Source organism: Nannobrachium achirus (assembly GCF_963921795.1).
Source record: "Nannobrachium achirus genome assembly, chromosome: 18".
Lineage (NCBI taxonomy): Eukaryota > Metazoa > Chordata > Actinopteri > Myctophiformes > Myctophidae > Nannobrachium > Nannobrachium achirus.
In genome coordinates this window covers 16987463-17012903 of record NC_137825.1, presented here as the reverse complement: position 1 = coordinate 17012903, position 25441 = coordinate 16987463, and the positions used below count along the sequence as shown (strand labels likewise).

Below are 25441 nucleotides of genomic sequence, written 5' to 3'. Positions count from 1 at the left end.
GCACTGAAAAACATATGAGACAATCAAGTTAAGCATAATATGCATTTTTATGATTTATAACATGGTCTTCAAACACAATGACACTTGACCAAAATAGCCACGATTGCTGAGCAATTTCGCTCAGGTGTTGAAAAAGGCACAGCAACGCCTCTTCCACCTCAGGCAGCTACAGAGGTTTAGCGTTGGGCCTAAGATACTACAACCTTTAGCCTGATTGGTTTAATTTTAGCCCCTATTTCCTTCAAAGGGACTTGGATTTTCAGGCCAAATGCAAATCTGTTCAGACCAGAGCATCAGCGGATCCCTCCATCCAGGACATTCAGTACAAAACAGAAAAAATACAACCACCTCTTTTTAACATAATGATGATGATGTTGTACAGCCACATATTCCTTCATTATAATGGTTTAAAAACGAGCGCAATAGTAATAACAGTGATATACTCACAGAGGAGCACGTAGGGCAGAGTGGGCCCCATCCTCTGTTGTGATGAAGGTCTCTGCTCTACCTCTTCAGAATAACCTTTCTACTTCATACACAGTGAGCTAATAATTACTGCTGTATGAAACATGGAAATAAAAGAGACAGAGAGAGAGGGTGGTCGTGGCGGGGGGGTAGAACTAGAGGATGTGGGACTAAAGAAGATGTTACATTTGCATACCACAAGCTCAGCTCACTATACACTAGGCCATATATGTTTCTCGATCTGTTCTTCCTTCCTCTTTTTATTTTATTTTTGAGCGGTGGTCACACCGTCTCCATAGCGTGGCCGTGTGTGTATCCGTGTGTGTCTGTCTGTGTGTCTGTATGTAGCCTGTGCTGTATGTAGCCTGCTATACCTTTTCTGACCACACATGTTAAGGGAGGGGCGCTGTTCAGGGCAGGCACACTCACACTCACACACACATCATACACACACGCACGCACGCACGCGCGCACACACACACACACACACACACACACACACACACACACACACACACACACACACACACACACACACACACACACACACACACACACACACACACACACACACACACACACACACACACACACACACACACACACACACACACACACACGCAGCCTCCACCGCTCAGTTCACACAAGTGTGATTTTTTGAAGAAGAAAAGCTGAGATGAAGACGTGAGCTCATTCATTGTAGGTCTAAATAGATTGAATTATTATGCATGGTTTAGAAAAGAAAGTGGACAAAGTGCCAGGTCACCATGATGGAAAGCAGCCTCCTGTACCTTACCCGTATTCTTAGCACGATATTCTTAGCACCCCTATTTTCAATATTATTTAAATATTATGAAAATCTAGAAAACATGTCGAGCACAGGTCTCCACCAGGTCAGGTAGATTATTGAGGCCTACTGGTGGCACTATAATAGGCCAATGTGAAAAGGGTGCCATGTCTTCTTCGGCCAACTGGACCAGTGCATTCATGATATGAAGCATTTTGTTCCAAAAATGTGTTTTACAAATGTCAATCTCCTGGTGGCGCTATAACAGGCCAATGTGGGTGGCATCTGTTCCTCGACCTAATGGACAATTACACCAAAATTGCTTGCTCATGATTTGAGGCATTTTGTTCAAAACAGAGCATTCCTGCTAACTTTGGAAGCCAATCTTAGCCAATCAGGATGGAATATGGAAAATCAGAGATCCATGTTGATCACATGACTATAGAGAGATACTGTCTATGGACTGATTATGATTAGTACTGTAAAAAATGTATTTAGCAAAAACAGACCTCATAGAGGTGCTGCCTAAAACAGGCCCATGTGAAACATGTGGGGCAAAGGTTTTGAATCAGTTTAGCATCCAGGGTGTGTGTGTGCAGTTTGGCAGTGACCTGGTCAACAGCGCTGGAGATTAGCTGGTACTGTAACAGACAGACGGACGGACGGACAGACACACGGCCGGATGGACAGTGCTCATAATCTAGTCTCAGCCTGGCAGAGACAATGATGTCACTCACATAACCACCAGAACATCTGAAAACCTCATTCAGAGATCTGAAGAATGTTTGTTTTTAATTAGGCAAGTACCAAGAGACAAGAAAGAAGTGGTGGTTTCCTTGACGCATTTTCGTGAGAGAGTTCGAACAAGCCTTACTGAACTCTTAAGAAACTCTTAAAAGTAACAATGAGACATGTGAGGGTTCTGCCATTGAAAATCTTTACATAAATCGATTCTGTGTGGGTGTCAAAACCAATACATTATGTCCATTATCTGCTATGCTGGTAATGCCTCTAATGTCACTTCATCATATATATATTAAACTATTTTATTATTATATTTTTCAATAAAATGTGTGAACGGTATCAAAAAACATTACAATAATGGCAGAAATAAAGCAGTAAGTCTTTTTCATCATCTGTGGTCACCAGCTGTCATGTCTGGAATAAGTTGTGTTGCTGAATAATTTGTAGCCAAATTTGAAAACGGCTAAGAAATGATGTCACAGAACCACCAGTATATCGGAACACCTCCAGAACTATTACTCAGAGATCTGGAGATTGTAGCATTTCTAATTAGGGAAGTATCAAGAGCGAAGGAAGAAGTGGTGGTTTCTCGGATGCATTTTCATGTGGGGGTTTGAACAAGCATTACTGGACTCTTGTAAAGGTATATGAGACAAGTGAAGGTTATGCCATTGAAAATCTTTACATAAATGGACTCTGTGTGGGTGATGCCTATAATTTCACGTAACATCTGTGTATAAAAAGCTTAATGTCATGAAGAATCCATTATTTAGATGTTTTTAAATGTTTTAATATTTCAAAAATATCACAAAATCAAAATAAGCAAACTAGAACACTAAGCACAACAGCATGAAAATCTAATGAAAATAACATAACTCAATCACACTATACTGCATATCAGCGCCTTCATATAAAATAAATAATGACTATTGAAATTGTCCCTAAATAAATATACAGTAATCAATAGTATAAATAGCAAAAGTTTCCTTCTTGCGCTATACATCTACAGAATGTTAACGTTGTGGACCTGGAATGCACAGGGTGTTAGATGTAAACATTATTTTAGAGACAAAAATATGAATTAAACAGAAATTATATTTTTTAAAGACAAAAAGGTGGATTGTAACTGATTGCATTTAACCTACTATATGCATTTATGAATACAAAAAATAATTGCTATGTTCAATTTGAATCCAATATAGAAATGAACCTTTTTGTTATTTTCGTCCTCCCAAAACAAACAACTTTTTTTCAGAGTTGAAAACATTCAACATCTGTTGAGGTGCCAACTTGCGTCTTGTGTGCTCGAGGCCATATATGGCCTACCTTTGTGGGTATATACAGAGCGTTCTATATGAGAGTGGCGTCACGCTTTGAACTCGCCGCAGACCGGAAGTGGCTTCGCATGGAGCCGTTCTCATTCCTAGCGAGCCTCTGCCCCGTCCGCCCCCATTCTAGCCGAGGCATTTAAAATCGCTGGAAGTAGACCAAATCACGTCCTTTTCACCATTGTAACGCATTCACGGGCCTCTCTAAGGTAGATAACATTATTAAAAGAGTGAAAAAGACGTTAATTTAGTCTACTTACCAGCGAGTGAAAACTGAATGGGGGCGGACGGGGCAGAGGCTCGCTAAGAATGAGAACAGGCTCCAGTAAGCTAGGCTAAGTTAGCTTCCCACCATAGAGTACACGCTTACTATGGGAGTCGACGTAAGTGACGTAACTCTCTCTTCTACAACTCTGGGTATATAATGTGACGACACTTGTGGATTAGTGGTGACGTCACCGAGAACACGGCTCCCTCATTGGCTAAAAGCCTTGCCTTTGTACTGTCAGCTACATACATACATACAGCACCCTTTGTACTGTACTGTCAGCCGGATACAGACAGCACCGAGCGCAAGTAACTAAAAACATTAGGAAATTGAAAGTGTGGCTGGAACTCTGGGTAGCCAAAATGTCATGTGAAGCTTGACCAATCCTCAAGCTTGCACCACTCCTCATTGAACTGAATTGACGGTAGTGTGCTGCCCTATAGGAAACCACACTAATAACAACTACTCACATGCTCTGAATCAAATACAATAATAATGCTAACAAACAAATCACCTTGGGGTGAGCAAGAAAAACAAACATCATAAGCAATGCTACTGTTTAGGCATTTCCTCAAACACATACTTTACATTGTTGCATTGGATGTACAGTTGAGCTTGTCATGACATTCAACACATGGCACTTGGTGACTCATACAGTCAGGTGTGTAAAGTCACATTTTACTTCATCCAGGTGTGTGGGTGTTGTTGGGAGCTGAAACAAAGTGACAGTATTATTTAAAAGGATCCCTCGCTAATAAGCCTTATATTATTCCTTTTGTTTTTGTTTTTCCTTTTTTCTTATTCAAACCTAAAGTATTCTAGATATAAATATTAATTTAAACAATAGCAGTTTTTTCTTTGAAATGACAACAATTACATAACAAAGCCTCCCCTTTTTTTCCAGTTTTTCCTTTTGTAATGTTTTTGTTTTCAGTTTTTGTGTGGGGGTGAGGGTCTGCACTTAAAAAAAAAAAAAAAATGTCTTTAAAAAAAAAGGGACATAACATGTTAAATGTTGAATAATGATTTAATGAAAATGTATTACATGTGTTGACACAATAAAGTATAAAAAAAAAAAAAGCCTTATATGCCTTAATACATTACCCTCTATAACATTTTTATAAATTTTTATAATCATTTATATCATTTATAATTATTAGTATTTATTTTATAAATAGTTAATCTTTCACTCAATAGGGAAAACTCCCGTTGCAAGTTGATGATGCCATTTGTCCAGCCCTATGGAATACGTTGATCGCATGTGGAATAAAAATATTATAAATGTTGTTTTGATGCTCATAAAACTTTAGGAAGTAAAGTTCCATAAGATCACTGGTTCCCAAACACTAGTCTGGGTCCCTAAATCTTTTGTTTCCATTTAGTTTTTAATTATTATCAAAAAACATACACAACATGGGAGCGCTGAGGCACCGTTCAAAATGCAATGATTTTACTTAGTAACTTAATTATTGAATAAAATAAAAATTAAATAAATTCCATAAAATTTGAAAATGATTTCTGTATTATCATCATCATAAGGCTATGGATCAAATAAAAACATACAGTAGTGTACCAGGACCCAAAAACAAACTAAAAACTAAAAAATGTATTAATATCCATTGAATTGTATCTTTAAAAAGCATTTACTGTACCATTTTCATAGTCATCAGAGTGGCTGATTACGCCATAGACACTCTTGTCACCTAAAAGTAAATAAAAAGTAGTGAGATGTATATATTTCTTTATTCACAACATGATTTCAATTGTTGATTCATTGTTTAAGGAACTTGTCAGAACATGACATGGTTCAAAAACTGACCGTGTTGCAGTCGGCAGTTCACATCATCAGTTGCCACACTTTGATTGGTCCCCTGGTCTGTAGCTGCAGACAGAAAAGTCCAATTTAGATGTTCTTGGCGCAAGTATAAAATGCATGTGTTTCTGACCGGCATACTATGTATAGGCCTATATAGGGTAACACGATAGAAAACACCACTTCAAATTGAGCAAATGTTTTGATTGATTATTCACTGAATATTACTGAAAGTTAAATGGGATTTAAGACTATTTAATTGGATCTTTAGAAATCATATACTGTACCATTTTCATAGTCAGAGACATCGATTACTCCATAAACGTTTGTGTCGCCTATATGTAAAGAAATAAGCATTAATGTGGTTCTTATTTCCTTTTTCATTTCAAACATGGTTTCATGCTAATTAGGAAAACAAAAATAACTGACATACTTTAATCTTTAAACTGCATTTTAAATTGGAACCAATAAATATCCTTGTCAGATGAACTTGTCAGATTGGTGACATCGTGATTGGTTCAAAGACTGACCGTGTTGCAGGGCGTAGTACACATCATCTGTAGCTGAGACCTGATTGGTTCCCTGAGGCTGAACAGATCTATAATTAAAAGATAAATATTTATCAGAAATCAAGTATAAAAATATAGGGATGTGCCAGGGCATTTGACCACTGTGCCCTCAACAAATTGACAACACCAAAGATCAAGTGGCTTTGCTGCCTAGAACAGAAAGAATGTACCTACCTGGCACAACATGGATCTGTGAAAAAAAGAAAAATAGTCAAATATATGAAATACGGCAAAGCAGTCCTCTGCTGTTCATGTGTGTGAGTGTGAGCGTGTGAGCGTGCGTGCGTGCGTGCGTGCGTGCGTGTGTGTGTGTGCAATCACTGTCTGATTAGTTCTGACCTTTGGATGTTCGGTATCGACACAGCAGCAGCAGAATGATGATCAGTGGAATCACAACAACCAGTCCTACAATCACCCCCACTACAAGTAGAGAACTCTGTTCTACAGGCACTGGAGGTTGAGACACTATGATGACAATGTAAATGACATTTGAAATAAATAGATTAGTACAATTAACATCTTATTGTGTATGTACACTACTGTAGGCCTGCATAAACTGCTTCAAGAAATTGTGATTAATCGATGATTATAAGCCTGGGAGTATTGTCGTGGTTCACAAATATTTGTATTAGTAATGAAGAAATCAAGAAGATTTTTATTTATTAATTTTACTCTTATTTACTAAGAGTAATCTTTTTAAATTTTCAATACCAAGCCACAGTATTTCTCCTTAAAGTTGGCCTTGTGGCAATGCGCTTGCATTATCAATCGATGGTGTGTTCATGATTTGAGGCATTTTGTTCAATACGGAGCACTTATGAAAACGTTGGAGAGCAATCTTAATCAGGAAAAAATGTAAAGACCTGTTTAGTTTAACAATTAGAGATACTACAGTATGTACCGATTTCTGTGATGTTTGGACAAAATCTCTAGTAGTAATATAAAAAAAATGAGTTTAGTATCCTGGCAGAGACTTTAACTTAAACTAAACACTGAAGACTAGGCTGGTAAGAGTCCTCACTGACCAAAAAGGAAACAGCCATGTGAGACCACAACATGTCACAACATTGAATGACAGGATGCCACACCTCTTTATAACCACAGTGCTGTGCATCTCACATCAAACACGGTTGCCTTCTTTCTCCCTACAAATGTTACTTCTTCTAAGTCTGTTTTATGGTTGGTTTATGTTATGTTATTGATGAGGGGATGCTTTGCTTGTAGGTATTTTCACTATAAAATATGTTTGGGTGCTTAATCTAAAATGTATTTTTGTGAGTTGTATGTGGGTGTATATACTATAACTCACCACCAGAGACAGTGATATGGACTGAGTTGTTATCTGTGTAGGATGTTGGGTCTCCTCTCTCTCCTAGACTTGATGTCAGTACACTTGTTCTGTCCGATGTCGTAGTCTTTGGTTTATCTGTTATTTCTGACAGAGAAATACAATAAAACTGTGTCCGTAGACTCCGTACCGAGACTCAGTATTTCCCCCAAACAGCTACACACAAATAAGCGTTTGAAGATGGATGGATGGTGGTTAGCAATGTGTAGTGTAATAAATGTATAATCACTAACAGAGCTGACAAGCATTTTTACAATTGAAAGCCGAAATTGTACAATAGGTAAAATACAGTCTCTGAACAAATAACAGTTGTGAATTCAAATTCGGTCTGCTGGGGAAACGACAGGGGCATTTCTGCCTAATAGACACCTTGGACAGTCATTTGGGATCTATATACTGACCGTAGCCTATAAGAAAAACTATTATTTAAAAAATATTATTATTATTATGCGTCCCGCGAAGCAATCTAAAAGCTCACAACACGTTGCATCACTACACATGAATTTTTCACTACTTTTGCGAGACACTCTTGGAAAAGGTTGAACAATGGAGATACAGGATTACACAAATCGGTTAATAAAATTGTGGCTTTAATATAAATCACAAATTTCTCAAAAATAGCCAATAACCTATACATCATGTACCATGTAATACATGAACAGTGGCTGAACTCTCCCTGCTTCATATAGCAAAATACATTTCTAAAGTAAAAAAAAGAAAAAAAAAGAAAAAAGAAACAAAAACAAAACATAAATCACAGAATGTGAGACTTAATAACAGGTGTGAATTTAGGCATACACCTTTTGATTGTTAGTTGTTTCCTAAGAAAAAAAATCATAGTGTAAGTTTGAATATAACTCACCATCAGAGACAGTGGTATGGACTGAGTTGCTGTTCTGTGTGTAGGATGGTGGGTCTCCCTCTCCTAGACACCAGTAGGTATGAATGCAGGAAAGGACATAAACCTTTTGATTGTTAGTTGTTTCATAAGAAACAAACACTTTATAGTTTGTATATACTGTAACTCACTCACCACCAGAGACAGTGATATAAACAGAGTTGCTGTTAAGTGTGTAGTATGGTGGTTCCCGTGTCTTTCCTAGACACCAGTAGTTTCCACTCTCTGAGACACTGGAGGGCCTGAATGTGTAGGTTGACTGATCGGTCACATCCACTTGGTCATTCTCTCTGTACCAGTCGATCTTCCATGAAGCTGTACTGTCTTCCACAGTACAGGTGAGGGTCACACTATTGGATATCAGTACACTTGTTGTGTCTGATATCAGTGTAGTCTTTGGTTTATCTGTTATTTATGACATACAATAAAACCGTGTCACTACCGAGACTCAGTATACTGTATCTCCAAACAGCTAGGATTGGAAAAACATCTCAGAAAAAAAGCATATTACACAAATAAATCTAAATGTTTGAAAAACTAAAATTAATTACCATTCTGACCTTGTGTTATATGACTAATAAAGCTGAACCTAATGATGATGTTGACATTACAGTATGTGTAGTCTAATACTTGTCTTTCTATCACTAACAGAGCTGACAAGCATATTTAAAAGTGAAAGCTGAAATTGTACAATAGGTAAAAAAAAAAGAAAAAAGAAAAGATTGTCTCGGAACAAATAACAGGTGTGAATATAGGAAGCTGCTTAAACCTTTTGATTGTTAATTGTTTCACAAGAATTATAGTATATCGTTATTCGTTACTGATGAGTGGAAACCTTGTATGTCCAACACCGCTCGTTCTCATAATTATTTGAAAAATACTTAAAAAATTTGAAAATAGTCGATCTACACCTCACAACAAGTTGCATCGCTACACGTTGTGATCTTGAACGCATATATTCACAGCATTTGAATGACACTCTTGACAGATGAAGTGGGGCATTAATACAAAAAAAAGATTAAAATATAACACAAGGATTACACAAAGCGGCTAAATTGCAGCTTATAAATCACATATTTCACATTAAACATGCAGCCAATATACATCATGTATACTGTATATACTGTACACTGTACAGTAAAAAACAAACAATTAAATGGTGTGAATGTAGGACAGGGCATAAACCTTTTGATTGTTAGTTGTTTCATAAGAATCAAACTAATTATAGTATACTGTATCTATAGTTTGTAAATAACTCACCGGAGACATAGATATAAATTGAGTTGCTGTAATGTGTGTAGGATGGTGGGTCTCCTCCTGTCCCTCCTCGACACTTGAAGCTTCCTTTGTCTGAGACACTGGAGGGACTGAATGTGTAGGTTGGCTGATCTGTCACAGCCACTTGGTTGTTGTTTCTGTACCAGTAGAACTTCCAGGACGCCGTACTGTCATCCACAGTACAGGTGAGGGTCACACTATTGGATGTCAGTACAGTTTTTCTGTCTGATATCAGCGTAGTCTTTGGTTTAACTGATGTTTTTTTTAAAACAGAGAAATAAAAAAAAAACTGTCACTACCAAGCCACAGTATTTCTCTAAATAGCTAGGATCTCAGAAGAAAGGGACATTACATAAAGCACATTGTGGCAATGTGCGTGCATTATCAATCGCACGCTGTGTTCATGATTTGAGGCATTTTGTTCAAGCACTTCTGAAAATGTTGGAGAGCAATCTTAGTCAATCAGCAAAAAATGTAAAGACCTGTTTAGTTTAACGATTAGAGATATACTACAGTATGTAGGCTACCGATTTCTGTGATGTTTGGACAAAATCTCTAGTAGTAATATAAAAAAAATAGTTTAGTATCCTGGCAGAGACTTTAACTTAAACTAAACACTGAAGACTAGGCTGGTAAGAGTCCTCACTGACCAAAAAGGAAACAGCCATGTGAGACCACAACATGTCACAACATTGAATGACAGGATGCCACACCTCTTTATAACCACAGTGCTGTGCATCTCACATCAAACACGGTTGTCTTCTTTCTCCCTACAAACGTTATTTCTTCTGAGTCTGTTTTATGGTTGGTTTATGTTACGTTATTGATGAGGGGATGCTTTGCTTCAAAACTAAGTAGCTGTTCCTAAAAACAAAACAAAATGTACAATGTGTATTCCTTTTGAAAGTAAGGCTAAACAAATAGAAAGATATGTCACAGGTGGAAATATGATAGTGACTGGGTATAAAGTGAATAACACATTCACACATCTTCACCTTGACTATGTCCAAAGAAGAAGAAGCCACTCAGCACTGAAAAACATAAGAGACAATATAGCAGGTTAATCTGCATTTTTTTCCCCTTATAACAAAGACACTTGACCAAAATAGAGAGGATTTCTAACCAATATTGCTCACATGGTTACTCATTCTTTAAACTCAGGCAGCTGTAGAAGTTTGCCATGGGGACACAAGATCCTACGGGCCTTCTGCCCTTTTAACCTGATTGATTTAGTTTTAGACCCTTTTTGGCCCGTAGGTACACAGTCCCCTTTCCCCTCTCCTTCAAAAGGCCTTGCCCTTTGTCTCGCCACAATCGTAAAAATTGTTCTTAATCTCCTTGCCTGGTTAAATAAAGGTAAAACAAAAACAATCCACAGAAGCAACACTGAGAGCATAGCATACCGAGTGGTTGCATCACTGCCTGCCATGTGAACTGCACTTCCCTCAATTGTAAAGCATTACACCGAGCTGTCTAGACACTGAACAAACCAGAGCATCATTGGATGTGAGCTTCTCTCCATGATATACTGCAGGTGTAGCAGTCCACATGACCCCCTGCTAAACTGTACCCAGGGTTAAAGTGGGCTAGGGTTAAGGTTAAGGGTAAGGGTAAGGTTAAGGTTTAGCACAATTAATTGACTTGTTGTTGAAATGTGCTAAATAAATAAAATGACCTTGCTTAAATGGACAGTGTTTGCTATTGTTTTCTCTACCTTTCTGAATGTGAAGCACTCTGTATTGCAATGTGCTCTACAAATAAAAGATAATAATTATTTGCTACCGAAGGTCACAATTTAGTATGAGAAACGGCACATCATGTCTCTGTCCAGACTTCTTTCCATGTACACTTTTTATGGTCTATGGGTTTTCCGCACTGACATCACGCTCTGACATCACTGTGATGTCAGGGGAACCACACAGAAACTAACAGTGTCTTACTGGTTATTATTACCATACTGCAAAGTTCTTAACATTTTTATTTTTCATGTACAGGTTAGGGGAAGAAGAAGAATCTTCATAAAACTGCAATATTCATTGGCTAAAAAAAAAGAAAACTGGTATTGGTCCAACATTGTGCACATTGTGCACATTGTGCAAATATCCCAGGAGGAAATAGATTTGATTTTTGATTTTCAATTCAAAATAGTTGGAGATCTATAGGTCAGAGGTCATAGAAACAACTGTGATAGTTGTTCTTCATGAGGAGACACAGATGTATTTAAGTTTCATGGCTGTAGGTCAAACAGTTCATGCATGTGCTGTGTTCAAAGTTTGCATTTTTCAATTGATTGCAACAGCACCACCCTTTGGCCAGTGCTTGTGAGTTTTGTGTCTTGCCTTGGCATAGCCCTCCATATTGCAGTAAAGTTTTGCAAAAAAATGAAATGGCAGTTCTACCAGGCACATGAAATAGAATATGATAAAATAATTCAAAAGATCTGGGAAATCTAAAGGTCAAAAGTCAGAGCAAGTTGAGAAAGTTGTTCGGCATGAGGAAACGGATATGTGTATCGAAGTTTCATGGCTGTAGGTCAAACAGGGCATGAGTTAAACCTGTTCAAAGTTTTGCATTCAATTGATCGCTATAGCGCCACCCTTTGGCCAATAGTTGTGGGCTTCGTGTCTTGACAACTTGACATAGCGCTATAAAATGTTGCTGAGTTTCGTAAAAAACGACTGCATCGTAGAGATAATACAGCGATTATGTGTCAAACAGCATAATAATAAAAGAAGGGACCATAGGCCTTAAGGCCTTGGCCCCTTAATTAGAAGCAGATGCTAGAATAGATGGTACCTCATCACTGTGTGGTTGTTAATTAAACTATTGTTGAAATTAAATAATACATCTACAGCAAGGTTCAAATAATGGTCAAGATCCAACATGAATAATAACAATAATTCCATTGATTCTTTTGCTGCCGAGTTTGAATTCAAACTCAGCAGCTTAACTTTAACAGAATGATAATGATGTTGAGGTTGACAAATGAGTCCAATAGATCTAATAGTAATAACAGTGATATACTCACAGAGGAGCAGGTATGGCAGAGTGGGCCCCATCCTCTGCTGTGATGAACGTCTCTGCTCTTCAGCATAACCTTTCTATTTCTTACACAGTGAAGATAGGGAAGTAACAAGAGAGAAGAGAGAGAAGTGGTGTTGTTTTCCCTGATGCACTGTCATGAGAAAGTAACGATGAGCCAAGTGAGGGTTCTGCCTTTAAAAATCTTAACATACATGTAAATGTGTATATAGATATATAGATTCCCATTGTCCGCCAGACATTTACAAAAAGCCGTTCTGTTCCTATATACTGTAATACACTGAGAATATCTTCATTTTAAAGATAATCGATAATAACTGTGGAATATGTAATGTTTCAGGTTGTTGAATCAAAGAATTATGTCAAAGAAAATATGAAAGCAACAGAAATATATTTTTAAACACAAGGGAGTGGGTTCTAGCTGATGTAGCCTACAGTACTGCATGTATTCAGGATTCAAAATACATGTTCAATGTTGAAGACAGACTTGATCTCATTGAAAAATAAAACATTAGTGCTCAGTGTACTCAAAGTGTCTAATCTAAATGAAAGAAACGGTCAAGTGAAAAAAGAAATATTTTATAAGGTCATAATATTCAACAATACCCTTTTCTTATAACAAAAAAATTACATTATTGCAATGGATGTACAGTTAAGCTAGTCATGAATTTCAACACATTACACTTAAAAAAAAAAACCTACTTTAAAATATGTATTGCTAGGATGACTAACAGTGTCAGGTGGAACAAGGGCGCTCCTTGTGTTGGGTTGCTGAACTGAAAGATATACCTGTATATATTTTTTTCATCCCAACCATGTCAGAGTTATAAAACCTTGAGTGAACACCGGAGCCCATTCATTTCAATGAAGTTGCTCACCCAGTGCATACTCCCCTTTTACCTGGTTCTTCCGTGTTTAGGCCATGACGTTGTGGGGTCCTACTGTATCACATGCACAGTAGTGTCCTTTATATGCGTCTACGTCAGGGGTCTTCAACGTTTTCAGGCCAAGGACCCCTTAGTTGAGAGAGAGATGAAGCAGGGACCCCCACAACCTTTTCATAGATTCCATATAGTTTCATTGTTTGACAGCATTGTATTTTGGATTCATGTCAATTTGTGTTTTCAGGCATTTAACCACTTGAACCGTCAATACTTAATAAACTTGATCTTTCACTCTGACTCTGTACTTAGTCTGCTCTTTTTTTCCTCTACACCAAAGCTTTTGCTGAAAATAGCCGATCTACAAGCTCTGTGAGGTCTGCTATTTTTAGCTAAAGTTCTCAGAATAAGGGCACTCGGGTTCAAGTGGTTAACATAAAAAAAGAAGGAAGAATAACCTTTCTACTTCCTATACACAGTGAGTTACTGCTGTATGAAACATGGAAATAAAAGAGACAGAGTAGAGGGCGGTCGTGGGGGGGTAGAACTAGAGGATGTGGGACTAAAGAAGATGTTACATTTGCATACCACAAGCTCAGCTCACTATATACACTAGGCCATATATGTTTCTCGATCTGTTCTTCCTTCCTCTTTTTATTTAATTTTTGAGCGGTGGTTACACCGTCTCCTATACGTGGCCGTGTGTGTATGCGTGCGTGTGTGCGTGTCTGTATGTAGCCTGAAGTACCTTTTTTGACCACACATGTTAAGGGAGGGGCGCTGTTGTTCAGGCCAGGCCAGACACTCACACACACACACACACCCCCCCCCCCCCCCCCCCCACGACCACCGCTCAGTTCACACGGGTGTGATTTTTGAAGAAGAAAAGCTGAGATGAAGACGTGAGCTCATTCATTGTAGGTCTAAATAGATTGAATTATTATGCATGGTTTAGAAAAGAAAGTGGACAAAGTGCCAGGTCACCATGATGGAAAGCAGCCTCCTGTACCTACCTTACCCGTATACGAAAAACGCAGCAGTGTGCAACCAGCTTAAGTTGTGTTGCTGAATAATTTGAAGCCAAATTTGAAAACGGCGAAGAAAATGATTTCACAGAACCACCAGTACATCTGAAAACCTCCAGAACTATTACTCAGAGATCTGGAGATTGTAGCATTTCTAATTAGGGAAGTACCAAGAGCAAGAAAGAAGTGGTGGTTTCTCGGATGCATTTTCATGTGGGGGTTTGAACAAGCATTACTGGACTCTTGTAAAGGCATATGAGACAAGTGAGGGTTCTGCCATTGAAAATCTTTACATAAATGGATTCTGTGTGGGTGTGTGATATGTATAAAAAGCTTCATTTTATGAAGAATCCATTATTTAGATTTTTGTTTCGAAATGTTTTAATATTTCTAAAAAAAATAACAACAAAAAAGAACACAACTTAACTCACAATATATACTGCATATATCACCACCTTCACATAAAAGATTATGAGAAATAATGACTATTGAAATAGTCCCTAAATAAATATCAATAGCTTCAATAGCAAAAGCTTCTTTCTTGCTCTATACGTTTGTGGACCTGGAATGCACAGGATGTTAGATGTAAACATTATTTTAGAGACAAAAATATGAATTAAATGGAAATAATATGTAACGACAAAAGGGTGGATTGTTAACTGATTGCATTTAACCTACTATATGCATTTATGAATACAAACGTATCACGTGTCCGTATATATGTTTAAGACAGAAATCATATCATTGACAAACTACAAGTGTTCTGGGTCTGGGGGATCATAGCATAATTGCCATGTTCAATTTGAATCCAACATAGAAAAGAACTTTGTTTTGATTTTTTTCAGAGTTGAAACAATTTAAAACATACCCTGCAAGCCAAATGACGTCATGATGGCGTTATGATAACGTCCTCCGGTGACTCCAGTGACGTTCAAAACTAGGCCAGATCACAGCCCATATGGGGATGATCTTGACGTCATTACCAGGACGTCACATGGACTATAAGATTATTGTTATTGTTTGTAATGTTAGTTGAAATATGAGCATATAAGGTTATATTCTGGGACATATCTGACTAGTTATGACATTTATCTGGCCTCGATCGGACCCTCTCTGATTAATCCAGAATGTCCGTTTTCGTGGGCAGGATTTATGTTGGTTGAAATCAGGTGATATTCTAGGCAAGATCCGACTGATGATCTGGTCTGGCCCCAATCGAGACGTCACTATTTGGTCCAGGTCCTGACCGTGCTTGCTGGGTAGGAAAAAATGTCTGGCTTCTCAAAGTATCTAGTCTAACAACTAAAGAATTTCAAGAAGAATCTTGAAAACAATTATGAAACAAGACTGCCAACTTCCTTCTTGTGCACTTGTGGCCATGTATGGCCTCCTTGTGTGGGTATGTGGGTAATGTGACGACACTTGTTGGTTAGTGGTGATGTCACAGAGAACACGGCTCCCTCATTGTACTGTCAGACACATACATACAGAGTACAGACAGCACCCTTTGTACTGTACTGCCAGCCGGATACAGACAGCACCGAAGTAACTAGAAACATGCAATTCTGGGAAATTGCAAGTGTGGTTGCCTTTTTATAGTCTGGATAGCCACAATGTCGTGTGAAGCTTGACCAATCCTCAAGCTTGCAACACTCCTCCATTAAGCTAAATGTATTGGGGTTTTGGGGTTTACTCTATGACGTCAAAACTCTAGTTGGAAGAGAACAATAGTGAGTTGCCCTATAAGCACACCAATAACAACCGCTCACATGCCTTGAATCAAATAAAATAATAATGCTAACAAACAAATCACCTTGGGGGTTGTCACACGTACACTCATTATGGAGCAAGAAAAATAAAGGGCATAAGCAATGGTACTGTTTAGGCATTTCCTCAAACAAATACTTTACATTGTTGCATTGGATGTACAGTTGAGCTTGTCATGAAATTCAACACATGGCACTTGGTGACTCATACAGTCAGGTGTGTAAAGTCACATTTGACTTCATCCAGGTGTGTGGGTGTTGTTGGGATGTCCTACTGTACGTCTGGAGCTGAAACAAAGTGACAGTATAATTTAAAAGGATCCCTCACTATTAAAGAAGATAGGGCCATTCGGCTATTACTTGTACGAAAAAAAAACCTAAAAAAAACGCTAATATCTATACTATAATTTTGCGAATGTCTGAGTGAGTGAGTGAGTGAGTGAGTGTCTGTCTGTCACAGCGTTTCTCCTCGGTGGCTGGAGCAATTGATCTGAAATCGCATCACCATCAGCATATGAACACACCTGACATAACTGTGAAGGCCGTTTGTCACTTTCACAAATCGTATGCTGTATATTAGCATGTTTATGCTGTATCTATATCTATTCTGCATCTAGCTTGAGGCTCATCTATTCTGCATCTAGCATGAGGCAACATGTTTAACCAGCTCTCTCTCTGTGTGTGTGTGTGTGTGTGTGTGTGTGTGTGTGTGTGTGTGTGTGTGTGTGTGTGTGTGTGCAGGCAGGCGGGTGTGTGCGTGGGCGGGTGGGCGGGCGGGCTGGGGGGGGGGGGGGGGTAGCCATTAAACTAAACGGGTATTTCTTACATTGATGCTCCTACATATTATCATGCAAGCACCAGTTAAAGTTACTTTCCATCCCTCATATACTGTATGCACAGTGCACATCCCATAACCCACACACTGCACATCATTTTGGAGCTCATATCTTTGAACGGGTAAGGGCTAGTAATTCAAATTGAGCAAATGTTTTGATTGATTATTCACTGAATATTACTGAAAGTTAAATGAGATTAAGACCATTTAATTGGATCTTTAAAAATCATATACTGTACCATTTTCATAGTCAGAGACGTTGATTACTCCATAAACGTTTGTGTCGCCTATATGTAAACAAATAAGCATTAATGTGGTTCTTATTTCCTTTTTCATTTCAAACATGGTTTCAATCTATTTAATTATTCTGCTAATTAGGAAAACAAACACAAAATGAACTGACATACTTTAATCTTTAAACTTTAATCTACATTTTAAATTAGAACAAAATAAATATCCTTATCAGAAGAACCTGTCAGATTGGTGACATCGTGATTGGTTTAAAGACTGACCGTGTTGCAGGGCGGAGTACACATCATCTGTAGCTGAGACCTGATTGGTTCCCTGAGACTGAACAGATCTATAATTAAAAGATAAATATTTATCAGAAATCAAGTATAAAAAATATAGGGATGTGTTGGCCTTCCTGCCAGGGCATTTGGCCACTGTGCCCTCAACAAAACACCAAAGATCAAGTTGCTTTGCCCCTAAATATATAAAATTCCAGGTCTGCCTAGAACAAAGAGATGTACCTACCTGGCACAACATGGATCTGTTAAAAAATAAATAAAATAAACCAAATATATTAAATACTGCAAAGTCCTCTGCTGTTTAGTGTGTGTGTGTGTGTGTGTGTGTGTGTGTGTGTGTGTGTGTGTGTGTGTGTGTGTGTGTGTGTGTGTGTGTGTGTGTGTGTGTGTGTGTGTGTGTGTGTGTAATCCCTCTGAATGGTTCTGACCTTTGGATGTTCTGTATCGACAAAGCAGCAGCAGAAAGATCATCAGTGGGATCACAACAACCAGTCCTACAATCACCCCCACTACAAGTGGAGAAGTCTGTTCTACAGGGCCTGGCACAGCCACTGGAGGTTGAGACACAATGATGTCAATAAAAATGGCATTTGAAATAAATACATTAGTATAATTAACATCTTATTGTGTATGTACAGTAGGCCTGCATAAACTTTTTAAGAAATTGTGATTCATCGACAGTTATAAGCCTAGGAGACCAAGTTTTTTTATTGTCATAGTTTACAAAGATTTATTTTTAGTAATGAAGAAATTTAGATTGTATTTATTTATTCATTCATTTTACAAAGTAAATTTACGAAGTTACGAAGTACGTTTTCTTTTTTATATCAATGAATTGAATCTTAGAACATTTTCCTGTCAGAAATTAAAAATAAATGTGAAAATAGCAGATCTACAAGCTCACAACGTTTCTCTGTACGACGTTTTGCGAATTTGTAATAAGTAATTGTAGTAAATGAGTAAATCTGTTAAGCATATCATTTGCATTCCTTACGATTTATTTTGGGGCTTTTATGTCTTTATTGATAGGACAGAGTTGACTGACAGGAAAGGGGGAGAGATGGGGAGTGACACGTAGCAAAGGTCATCGGGATCAGGATTCAAACTTGTGACATGCTGTCAGGCTGGCATTGCAGCCTGGGGACCGCCACGCTGGCAGTCCAGGCCTTAATTTGAATACTGTTTAAATACATGACAAACTAAAAATGCAATTGTTGCCAGTTAACTCACATCTCACTGCCATCCAGCTCCGCAGTGATTCTCCTCCAGAATATTTACACTTGTAGAAGCCCTCATCAGACTTAGAGACAGCAGGTATGATCATCTCTCTATTGGTTTTATGTTGGACCAGTTGTTCATTTCTATAGAAGTCCACGTTGGAGAGTGACAACCCTGTAAAATATTTGCAGTGAAGAGTCACAGAATCTCCCTCAGTCACAGGGTGAACAGGACTCGCCAGGATGACATAACCATCTGTAAAACAGTTAAGAAGATAAAAACAGTCTTAGGATTCACACTGAGCAAATACAAAAGCATGCTTTTAATTAGTTGATGGAATGGAAACACAGCAGTATTTACAGTAACTGGACTCACTAACTACAGTGAAGTTGACAGCATTGCTGTACTCTCCCAGTCCGGATTCACACCAGTACACTCCACTGTCACTTGAATATAAGGTTTTGGTCCATGTAGATCCAGTCATTGAAGGTCTAGGTGAAAACTCCTTCAGTCGGTCAGTGTAACTCTTCACTCTCCATTCAGTAGAGTTTCCCTCACAGTTCAGTGAGACAGACTCAGAGATGAAGTGCTGAGTTCTGTTAGAACTCACTGTGAGAGAAGCTGAAGAATGAACGTCTAAAACACAACACCAGATCATAGGTCAAACAAAATTGCAGAGTGAACTAAACTCGAGAAAGTTGAGAAAAAGAAAGACCAGAGAAAAGTGGTGGACAAAGTATGTACGGTATATCAATGCATTCCTGTGTTGAAATTTTGAAAATGTCGAAACAAATGTGGAAGAAATTCCAGAAATGTTCAAAATAGTGAAAAATTGCAGATCTACTGGAAAGTACAAGCTCATAATGTGTGTGAGCTTGTAGATTGCCTATTTTCACAATATTTAAGTGGTTAATGTATTTTTGTAAGTCTGGGTCCCTTTCCTAGCTATGTAATGGAGTTAATTGCACAATAAAGTCTATACGAAATACAGTGGAGTGAATGTCTGCTTGCAAAAAAAAAAAAAAAAAAGTACAGTACTCAAGTAAGTGTACTTAGTTACTGTCCACCACTGTGAAACAAAACAAAACAAAACAAGGGAAGTGAAGTGAAGTGAAGAATTTACTGAGTCTGTCCTAGTGTCCTAGCCTAGGTTATCAAGAGAACATCCTTTTAGAATTAAGAATGATGAATTATGAGTCACACTCACCACCAGACCACACAAACTGAGGTTCACTGTAACTGGTGTAATAAACTGGGTCTCCTATCCCAGCTATACACACATATCCTCCTGTGCCTGTAGGATCATGAATGATGTAGGAAGCCTCTACAGTCCCAGTGTGGCTACCAGGTAAGAGTTCATAAGTGTAGGAGTTGTCTGATGGTTTAGGAACAGCTCTGTACCAGTAGAACCTCCAGTCTGCAGGTGATTCTTTAACTTCACAGCTCAGAGTCACTGAGGCTCCAGGACTCAACCATGGAGGAGACAAACTCAGAACAGCCTGGGGTTGGTCTGTTGGAAAGAACATTTCTATGGATTAAAAACACGGTTTGCTGTTTGACGTGATATTACTGTATGTCTATTGAACTGAAGATAATGATATATTTTCATGCATGCCTGAAAGCTCCATAAAATAATGCAAATAAAGAAATATAATAAAGAAAGGTATAGTCTGTATACCATGAAACATTTCATGAATATTATTGAGCTGTGCACCGTAAAGACTTTATTTAATTTGGAGTGTTGTGGGCATTCTGCTTTGTTGCAGTGACTTCTCTTCCTATATTCTGTATACCGTCTTCCACTCCTATGACTGTTCTCGTCTCTGCATAGTGGAAAAGTCAAGAAAACTATCTGCATTCATCCGAGCTCTCCAGCAACAGACAGGCTACACTGCACGCACACACAGCTCTCATTCAATACAGAGGCTTGGCTCTGCCCATTTTTTGCCCTCCTGATCTGGTTTTAAGTCTAGTTTTCAGAGTATGATGACGAAAAAAAATATAAATAAAAGGAAATTGCAGAAAAATAGCGAATGCAGTCAAAATATGTATGTAACACCTTTTTTATGGACACACAGCAGCAAAAGGAAACAGAAGTATATATTCAGCATCTCTGAGATGTGGGTGTGAAGTCTGGTTTTAGAATTTAGGACTTGCATGCATGTCACACCCAAAAGTGAGAACTTACTAGGTTCCGTTACCCTTTTTAAGAGGTTAATCTGTCAAAATACCTGCTCCTGTGTATGCGTGTGTGCTGGTTGTGTAGATATAAAAGTATGTTCATGACCCGCGATTGCTGGTTCGAAATGCATAGCATTTGATGTGTATTAACACTTATGTTGCAATGATTTTTTCCGGCCAATGTCCCGCGTTGCCATGGTTACCATAGACTTCCATGTAATTGTGCAAGTGTGTAAAAAGTGCACGCCCATGCCTAGATGATGCACCACGTGTGTAGATGCTGTTCACAGCTTTCAAACAAAAAAATCCGCTTGGAAATCCGTGCAGGCATTCATGATTTATCAGCCATTATGTTTTCTACAGATGTAAACAAACATGGCTGCCATGTTTGAAAGAATGGGTTGGTGTGGGGGTTAAACATGCAATTTCGCGATCGCGATCATGCCTAATACATTTCTGGAGGTCCCAAAAAAAATTTTGAAAATTTTTTTTTTTGAAAAAATAAAATAAAAAAATAAAATAAAAAACGGCCCAAACTCGGGAAACTCGGGGTTGGCACAGCACTAGTACCAATACAAACTCGGGAAACTCGGGGTTGGCACCATATGTGGTAAAAGGGAAAGACAGGATTCCAACAAAGCTATCCCATGTGATTGTGATGTTACAGAGACAGTTAACAGCACATTATTTTGAACCATGAGTATGATGATAATGATGTTGTTCATGATAATACTACTATAATTTGGTCTCCACACCTTTTGCGTATTTTGTCACAGTATATTTCCAAATACAGTGAAATGTGTTCTCTGCATTTAACCCATTTTTATGGGTTGAAATAGAAAACAAATAAAATGAATTTTTCAAAAGATTTTCAGAAAATGAAAAAAAAAAAATGAAAAAAGGCTGACATTGCAGCCTGCGGACCGCCACGCCACCTAGGGCACCATAAAGGACAGGGCCGCTGCTGTAAATACATGACAAACTAAAAATGCAATTGTTGCCAGTTAACTCACATCTCACTGCCATCCAGCTCCGCAGTGATTCTCCTCCAGAATATTTACACTTGTAGAAGCCCTCATCAGACTTAGAGACAGCAGGTATGATCATCTCTCCATTGGTTTTATGTTCGACCAGTTGTTCATTTCTATAGAAGTCCACGTTGGAGAGTGACACCCCTGTAAAATATTTGCAGTGAAGAGTCACAGAATCTCCCTCAGTCACAGGGTGAACAGGACTCGCCAGGATGACATAACCATCTGTAAAACAGTTAAGAAGATAAAAACAGTCTTAGGATTCACACTGAGCAAATACAAAAGCATGCTTTTAATGAGTTGATGGAGTGGAAACATAGCAGTATTTTATGTACAGTAACTGGACTCACTAACTACAGTGAAGTTGACAGCATTGCTGTACTCTCCCAGTCCGGATTCACACCAGTACACTCCACTGTCACTTGAATATAAGGTTTTGGTCCATGTAGATCCAGTCATTGAAGGTCTAGGTGAAAACTCCTTCAGTTGGTCAGTGTAACTCTTCACTTTCCATTCAGTAGAGTTTCCCTCACAGTTCAGTGAGACAGACTCAGAGATGAAGTGCTGAGTTCTGTTAGAACTCACTGTGAGAGAAGCTGAAGAATGAACGTCTAAAACACAACACAGGATCAGAGGTCAAACAAAGAGCAGTGTTAAAATGGCAGAGTGAATTAATCTCAAGAAAGGTGAGAAAAAGAAAGATCAGAGAACAGTGGTGGACAAAGTATGTATGGTATACCAGTAAGACGCCTTAGGGCGACAAGCGACCTTACCCTAAAGGGCGAGGTTGTGCCATGTCTTGGCCATCTGGCCAGTGATGTATATCGATGACATCAGGGATCTCCATTATGGGCATAAAAGGGATTCTGGGGAATACCCATATATGGACTTTTACATATATGGAGATCCAGGTGATGGGTAGTCAGCTCCACATATTGAGAGAGAGACACACAATCCCTTTTATGCCCATATATGGAGATCAGTGATGTGGACATTAAAGGCTCTCCATACTGTATATGGGCATAAAAGGGATCTTTCCCCTGGCATCACAGGGATCTCCATAACTCCATATATGGGCATAAAGGGATTTGTTCCCCCTGGCATCGCAGGGATAACAGGGCATCATCTGGGATACAATCCCTTTTATGCCTATATATGGAGATCATAGTGTGGTTCTCCTAACAGGGCATCATCTGGGATACAATCCCTTTCATGCCCATATATGGAGATCCTTAATGCTGATGTCACCTGTTTATGCCCATATATGGATATCTCTGCTCTGAGTATCTGACATCACCTGTGATGTCACAGTGATGTGTCAGGGGAACCACAGTGTCAGGCATTACACATATACATACAAAACATACGGACAAGCTGTGCCGGTCTGACCTACGGTCGCAATCAATGCATTGCTGTGTTGAAATTTAGAAAATGTCGAACAAATGTACAAGAAATTCCAGAAATGTTCAAAATACTGAAAAATAGCAGATCTACAGTAAAAGCTCATAATGTGTGTGAGCTTCTAGATTGCCTATTTTTACTATATTTAAGTGGTTAATGTATTTTTGTAAGTCTGGGTCCCTTTCCTAGATATGTAATGGAGTTAATTGCACAATATGTCTCTTCGAAATACAGTGGAGTGAAAGTCGTGCTTGCAAAAAGAAAAAATAAATTACAGTACTCAAGTAAATGTAATTATTGTCCACCACTGTTAAAGACTGAAAGAAAAAACAGGGGAAGTGAAGAATTTACGAGTCCTAGGTTATCAAGAAAACATCCTTTTAGAATTAAGAGTGATGAATTATGAGTCACACTCACCACCAGACCACACAAACTGAGGTTCACTGTAACTAGTGTTATAAACTGGGTCTCCTCTCCCAGCTTTACACACATATCCTCCTGTGCCTGTAGGACCATGAATGATGTAGGAGCCGTCTACAGTTCCAGTGTGGCTACCAGGTAAGAGTTCATAAGTGTAAGAGTTGTCTGATGGTTTAGGAACAGCTCTGTACCAGTAGAACCTCCAGTCTGCAGATGAGTCTTTAACTTCACAGCTCAGAGTCACTGAGGCTCCAGGACTCAACCATGGAGGAGACAATCTCAGAACAGCCTGGGGTTGGTCTGTTGGAAAGAAAATTTCTATGGATTAAAAACACGGTTTGCTGTTTGACATGATATTACTGTATGTCTATTGAACTGAAGATAATGATATATTTTCTTGCATGCCTGAAAGAATGCAAATAAAGAAATATAATATAGAAAAATGAAACATTTAATAATATTCTTGAGCCGTGCACCGTAAAGACTTTATTTAATTTGGAGTGTTGCGGGCCTTCTGCTTCGTTGCAGTGACTTCTCTTCCTATATTCTGTATATATTGGTTCATCTGTTATTTATTTGGGACAGAGAAATAAAATAAAACTGTCACTAGTGAGCCGCATTATTTCTCCAAATAGCTAGGATCTAGGAAAAATTACACAAAGATTTTTCTTTAGGAAAAACAAACAGATAACATTTTAAGTGTGTGCATTATCATGCAATCGCACGCTGTGTTCATGATTTGAGGCATTTTGTTCAATACGGAGCACTCCTGAAAACGTTGGAAAGCAATCTTACCCAATCAGGATGACATATGTAAAAATATATATTGTTTGGTTTAACAACTGGAGATACTATACCAATTTGTGTTGGACAAAATCTGTAGGACGGACAGACAGACAGACATGGTGCAAAACATCGGCCTGGCGGAGACTACGTGTAGGCCTATAACTTACACTAAACACTGAAGACTAAGAGTCACTCACTGACCACAAAGGAAACAACAGCCTTGTGAGACACAGCGTGTTACAACATTGAATGACAGGATGCTACAACTCTCTATATAACCACAGTGCTATGCATCTCACATTAAACACGTTTGTCTTCTTTCTCCCTACAAAAGTTATTTCTTCTGAGTCCGATTTATTTATGGTTTGCTATTATGTTATGTTATTGATTATTTCAAAACTAAATAGCTGTTCCTTAAAACAAAACAAAATGTACAATGTGTATTCCTTTTGAAAGTAAGGCTAAACAGATATGTGACAGGTGGAAATATGATAGTGACTGGGTATAAAGTGAATATATATAGAAAATAAATCTTCACCTTGATTATGGCCATAGCAGAAGAAGCCACTCAGCACTGAAAAACATATGAGACATAACAAGTTAAGCCTAAGATCTGCATTTTTTCCTTATAACAACAACGCTTGGCCAAAATAGACAGGATTTCTGACAAATATTGCTCACATGATGACTCAATCTTTCAACTTGGGCAGCTGTAGAAGTTTGCCCTGGGGACACAAGATCCTACGGCTATGGGCCTTCTACCTTTTTAACATGTTCTTAATCGTCGTGCCAAGTTAAATAAAGGTAAAACAAAAACAATCCACAGA

General features: G+C 38.4%; 1 long non-coding RNA gene across 1 annotated transcript; it reads right to left on the bottom strand.

The window, feature by feature from the left end:
* Positions 1 to 16458: 16458 nt before the first annotated feature.
* LOC308303571 lies at positions 16459 to 17698 on the bottom strand. The gene is made up of 3 exons (XR_013963005.1): positions 17560 to 17698; positions 17287 to 17334; positions 16459 to 16500 (listed from the first exon to the last, which is right to left on the bottom strand). It is a non-coding gene; the product is annotated as an uncharacterized lncRNA (long non-coding RNA).
* Between the last annotated feature and the right edge of the window lie 7743 nt (positions 17699 to 25441).